Below are 6,252 nucleotides of genomic sequence, written 5' to 3' on the forward strand. Positions count from 1 at the left end.
TTCTCTGAGGCAGTTTCCTCACTGAGTGGGTTGGACTAGAACAGTGGCCTGCCATTTCATTTATAAAGTGGTTTTTTTTTTCCCCCTTCATATTATCAGTGGAACTATTCCTTCAAATAAAGTTATAATTGCACACCCAAGACAGTTCTGGCTGAAGGAGGAAACCAGATGAGCCCCTTACTGACCTTTTCCCTACCCCTACCTAAACCCATCCCTCCTCCAAATCTCCAGAATTACCTGGACTATATCACCTTTAGGCCTTTACTACTTCCGTTATTTTACTTCTGTGTAAGCTTTCCATTTCATATGTCTGTTTCATTGTCACTATTTCATTCTCTACACCCTTAAAACAAAAGTTCAAAGAAGGGAAGTACTGCTGATTAATATGGAAAAAAGAACTAGGATGCAGATTTCTCTTAACTGTATGGTCCACAGTTTATTGTCTTTAACAGAATAGAGGTAAAATAAAATATTTAGAAGGAGCACATCCTCTCTGTGCCAGCAGTTTGCAGTCTGGAAAGGAGGGCAGTCAGGTGCTCAACACACAATAATTACTTGTTTTTATTTATGTTCTCCTCAATGCATTGCTCTGTTGTGTTTCAGGTTTCTAACTGTGGTTGTTCTAATAAGGTCGACAACTTAGGTTTATAGGGGTAGCCAATCCAGCATTGTACATAAACTTATGCCAACTTCTACTGGTGTGGTTAGAGATTCAGTACTTTGACTCATGTACGCCAGACAGTGATGTAAGATATACGAAAGGGAATTATAAAATTTGTTTGATTCCAGGGCCCTGTAATGTATACCATCATAACTCACCCCTTCTGAATGTGGTCTGAAACCTTTCATTATTTGAGAATTCTTATGTCTTAAATGACTGTTTATAGCCCCACTCTCTTCCCTCTCCTCTGGTACTTTAATTACACGTATGATAGACCTTTTCACTGCGTTTTACATGGTTTATAGATGTTTTTCGATATTATCCATTCTTGCTCTGTACTTCAATCCAGATATTTTCTAATGACTAATGTTCCAGTTCACTAATCTCTCATCAGTTGTTTCTAATCTATGACTAAACTCATCTACTGAGTTTTAAATTTCCCGTTCCAGAATTTCCATTTATTTTTATTTTTCTAGTATTGGTGTTCTGCTGAAATTCCTCATCTTTTCATTGTTTTTTTTAAAAAACTATATTAACCATAATTAATACATTTGAATCATCTATGGTTCTCTTTCTTGATAATATTTTCTCTTGTCTTTTGGTCATTTGCTCTTATATTCTGACATGTTTGATAATTCTTCATTGAAAGTAGGCATGATGTATAAAAAATTATAGCAATAATTTGAGGTTCTACATGATGTTATCTTCTTCCAGAGCTACACTGTCCACTATGATAGCAACTAAGCACCTGTGGTGATTTAAACTCAAATTGATTTAAAATTAAATTAAAAATTATTTCCTCGGTCATGCTAGTCACATTTCAAGTACTCAATAGCCGTATGTGACTAGTGGCTACCTCCTTAGGAAGCACAGATATAGAACCGTTCTATCATCACTGAAAGTTCTCTTGGACAGCTTTGCTCCAAGAGCTGTATTTTTGCTTCTGGAAGACAATTACTCTAGTGTGCAGCTGAAGTAAGTAGAAGCTAGCCTTCTCTCTATGAGAAGATGGGTCTTTTTGGTTGGTCTTACTCTTAGGGTAAAGACTTTCAGGGTTCCCAAGTGAAATCCTGAGTTATTCACCAGCCCTCCTTGTAAATTTTTGGCTCTACAGCTCCATTGGCCTGCTTGGCTTCCTAATTCCTTGGCTATCACTTTTTGCTTGGTCTCCCAGCCTCTAGTCCCAGCACCACTATGAATGGGCAAAGCCTTAAATGGAAAACAAAACCAAAACCAGTATCAAATATTGAACTTCCCTCAATGTACACCCTTTCTGTAGCTCAGCTTCTCAAGTGCTTTCATTCTTAGTATATCTCAGATATCTTCAAATAGATGTTTTTACTCCAGCAGGAGGTTGGTTTGATACAAGCTCAATGATTACAGCCAGAAGCAGAATCTCCCCATTCTCTCTCCAACTCCCTGCTGTCAGGCTTTCATCCTCCTGTTGAAATATTGAAAGATTAAAATATTGAAATTTCCTGTCCAGGTCACTAATGACCTCTTTGTTATCAAATTCAATGGCCAATTCTCAGTTCTCATCTCATATGAACTCACAGCAGCATTTGTGCTCCAAATGTATATACCGTATTAAACTCCCTACTTGACTTTTCCAATTAAAAATTTAATAGGCATCTCAAATTTAATGTATCTGGTTATAAACTCTCGAGCTCCCATTTGCTTCTCTTTCAATCTTCTCTCACCTCAATAAACGACAACTTTATACAGAATTCTAATTGCACCGGCAAAGTCATCTGCGACTCCTATCCCATGGCTTTCCGTTTCTCTCAGGATACCACTCAGCTTCTGTGCTGTGGTCTATGGGCCATAAGTGAGCCACCCTCACTCTACTCCAGCTTCATCTCCTGCCTTCTTCTCTTCCTCACTTCCCTCCAGTTATGCTAGTCTCCTTGCTAGCTCTTTTTTTTTTTTAAAATCGGGGAATTGGGGGATGGGAACAGTGCTGGGGAATTGGAGGAAGGGGAACAGACAAGTTGCTGTCCTTTTTGTTCTTCAGTCTAGTTGTGGAGGACGTTGCTTCACTGGCCCAAGTTGGCACCATCATTGCGCTCTTCCCGGGTGAGGCAGATCAGTCGCCGGCTTCTGGACGGCCACTCACGCTGGCTGCTGGCTACACACGGTAGCCCATGGCAACCCACTACAGCAGGGGCTGCAGCCTATGCCATCGCCGGTGACGCAGGGCAGCCCAGCTCCAGGTTGAGCTGTTGTTCAGCATCTTAGCTGTGGAGGGCAGTGTCACTGGCCCTCATATGTGGGATCCGAACCGGGGCCCTCTGGCGTCCCAAGCCAGCTCTTAACCATCACGCCACTCCGCTGGCCCTCCTTGCTATTTCTTGAACACTCAAAGAAGCTTCCCTCATCAGGGCCTTCCACCCACTCCCCGCTCAGTTTGGTATGCTTCACCCAGATATATACAAAGTCTTTGCTGAACTATCACTCCTCACCAAGGCTTTACCTGATTGTTCCATAAAAATTAGTACCCCTTTCATCACTCTCCATCCCTTTACTTTGTATTGCATTTCTTTGCTCTTACCACTCAACAAATCACATATTTATGGGCTTGATTTCTGTCTTCTTTGCTAGAATGTAAGCTCTATCAGAACAGGGACATTACCTGTTTTGTTACTGCTTTATCCTCAGTGCCAGCCACATAACAGTAGAAATAATGCATCCCTACTTTACAGGTTAGGAATGGGAGAAACAGAGATTAAGCAAGCCGAATTGGACCACCACCTGGTGAATGGTAGAGCTACAACTGGACATGGCAGCCTGACTCTTAACTACTATGCTGTGCTCTTGCTAATGGAGGAGGCCATAGTTAATGGCTTGAGCCATGTGGAGCCACAAAATGTTTTTTTTGGTTGTTTTTTGTTTTTTTGCTTCCAGGATTTGGGCCTAAAACAAAAAGGCTAAGGCCCTTTTTTAACCTTTCTATCTATATTAGAAATATAGATAATATTGCTAATATCAAATCAAAATATCAAACATTTCTAATCAAAATATCAATATCAAAATCTCATTCTAATATTTCATTAGATAATATTTCTAATATCAAATCAAAATAAGAAAAATATCAAGAGAAAAGGAGTAAGAAGAGAAAAAGGAAGAAGAGGAGGGAGAGAGAAAGAGACCATGCAGCCTCGTGCAGTTTCAGATTTTACTTCTTTTCACTTCATAACACAACTTAACCTTAGAACTGACTAAATTTTTTTGTTATTGATTCTGATTCAATTTAAGGAGAGGAGTAGGAGTAAAGGGAGTAATAAACTCTCCCTAGAAAACAAAACACACATGCCCTCTTAATAGTTAGTTACCCATTGGTAGGAAAGAGAGAAGAAACCAAAATAAGATGGATCCTGACTAGAGAACACAGGAACCACGTGATGAAAGAATACTATTTGTTACAAAGACTCGGAAAGCATGGAAAGTTGAATCCAAAGCTACTAAATAATAAAACCTGTTTGCCAATGGTTAAACTACAAATGGGTATGGAAGAATCCCAGAAATTTACCATGAAAGAAATAATGGAGGTTAACAATCTCCTGAGGTTATAGGTTTAAAATTAAGGTTTAAATAGGCTCTTCTGGAAATGATGCAAAGTCAAGTTATAAAAGAAGGCATATGATTTGTATCTACTTGTGCTTTTATTTCTAAATGTTTGTGGTAAATATGGTCTGAGGAATTTACTACCTTTTGAGGCACCTATTCTATCTATGGACAATTATCTAAGTGTTAGATAATTTATTTACATATAAAGTTAAACTCTGCCTCTCTATGACTTTCCTGGAGAATGCTATTTTTTGCTTTGCAGAGTCTCTCTGGTAAACTATGTCCATTTTACCAAATACCAGTTCTTGAGGTATTTAAAGACAGGCATTATATTCCCCTACAGATCTCCCCCATTATGTTCTCTAGTCTCTTCTTTGGTTTCAGTTCTCACTCTAAGTAAACTCCAATCTCACATTCTAACTATCACTGGCTAAACATGTAGATCAGGAAGCCATCTAGCTTGGACCTCAGATTCAACATGACTAAAACTGAACAGAAGCACTTCCGTACTCCCTGGGCCAAACCCTTCTCCCTGACTTTTCCATTTCCAAGGAGTCATCTTTGACTATTGTTTCTCCACTCCAATCCCAAATGAAATCAATCACCATGTCTTTGTGAACTTTATCCCGTTTGTTCCTTGCTTCTCACTTCTCCTGCCTTGGCTGGAATCCATACTATAATTACCTCTCCCTTGGACTTCTAATTGGTCTTCTCACCTCCAACTGCCCACTCTTCCAACTCATCCAACATCGCCCAGCTAAATTAATATTCTTACTCAAAATAGCCAGTGCTTTCTCATGGCCATAAAATAAAATTCAAATTCTTTAACCCAGTATTTGATGTAATCCACATTGTGGTCTGACTCTATGGGATTTGTTTTGTACCAGATCTCTAAATCAACAAAAACAGCAATAATAACAGTAAGATATATTTGCTACTTCTGAATTCTTTCTATGTCTTATATAGATCCTACATTCTAGAACTATATTGTCCAACATGGTAGCCACCAGCCAATGTGGCTATTGAGCACTTGAAATGAGCCTAGCCTGAATTAAGATTTGCAGTAAGTGTAAAATACACACTGGATTTTGAAGACTTGGTATGCAAAAAGAATGTATTATCTCGCATTAATTTTACATTGATTACATGTTGGAATGATAATATTTGTATATATTAGGTTAAATAAAATATATATTTTAAAATTACTTCTACCTGTATCTTTTTAATTTTTATAATGTGGATCTTGGAAAATTTTACCATTTGTGGCTCACATTATATATCTATTGAATAGTTCTGCATCAGTATGACAAATATACACGCGTATGACAAAAGAAGGGAGACAACTGTACAGAAATAAAGAAATTATGGGATTGGGTTGGGTTTGCTTATTTTTTTCAAAACAGTCTTTACCCTTTAAATTTTTATAATAAAAAGTGTGGTGCTAAATTAAGTTTAAAGATTGTAATGTTTTTCCCTCAAGATAATCCTTGTTCCATAGGTCCTTCTTCAGGAATCTCATCCATAAGTAATTTCTTTTTCATTGGATTTCCTATGGCTGTCTGAAACCTGCTGCACATAGAATTCTCCTGCGTGTACTTAAGAAATACCAGATGAGGGCCAGCCAAGTGGCGCGATGGTTGAGAACTGGCTTGGGATGCCAGAGGGCCCCGGTTCGGATCCCACATATGAGGGCCAGTGACACTGCCCTCCACAGCTAAGATGCTGAACAACGGCTCAACCTGGAGCTGGGCTGCTGTGAGTCTCCGGCAACGGCGTAGCCTGCAGCCCCTGTGGCAGTGGGTTGCCGTGGCTACCGTATGTAGTCAGCAGCCAGCGTGAGCGGCCAGTAGCTGCAGTGAGTGGCCGTCCAGCAGCCGGTGACTGATGTGCCTCGCCCGGGAAGAGCGCAATGATGGTGCCAACTTGGGCCAGTGAAGCAACGTCCTCCACAACTAGACTGAAGAACAAAAAGGACAGCAACTTGTCTGTTCCCCTTCCCCCAATTCCCTAGCACTGTTCCCATC

The sequence above is a fragment of the Hipposideros armiger genome, unplaced genomic scaffold (genome assembly GCF_001890085.2).
Source record: "Hipposideros armiger isolate ML-2016 unplaced genomic scaffold, ASM189008v1 scaffold_63, whole genome shotgun sequence".
NCBI lineage: Eukaryota > Metazoa > Chordata > Mammalia > Chiroptera > Hipposideridae > Hipposideros > Hipposideros armiger.